Source organism: Octopus bimaculoides, chromosome 18 (assembly GCF_001194135.2).
Source record: "Octopus bimaculoides isolate UCB-OBI-ISO-001 chromosome 18, ASM119413v2, whole genome shotgun sequence".
In the NCBI taxonomy this organism is placed as follows: Eukaryota; Metazoa; Mollusca; class Cephalopoda; order Octopoda; family Octopodidae; genus Octopus; species Octopus bimaculoides.
The window spans coordinates 10,808,317-10,808,598 of NC_068998.1; positions in this window are offsets into that span (position 1 = coordinate 10,808,317).

The window sequence follows — 282 nt, forward strand, 5'->3', positions numbered from 1 at the left end:
AAAAGTTGATTACATAACTTTAATAAGGTGGAGAATATTTGATGGAAGATGAAAAATAAAAAAATGTTTTTTTTTTAAAAATAATCAAAAGGGGCTTCAGCCAGGGTTTGTGGGCTGTTGCTGCTGCTTAATACTTAGTTTAGATTTTTATAAGATGACAGTAGCCTTCCAATGGAACATGGCTGAACTTACACATTATTTCCCTGGATGTTTTATTACTCAAATAGGTATTAAGCAATAATGGATACCCATTATAAAAAAAAAAAAACTAAAATAAAAAAA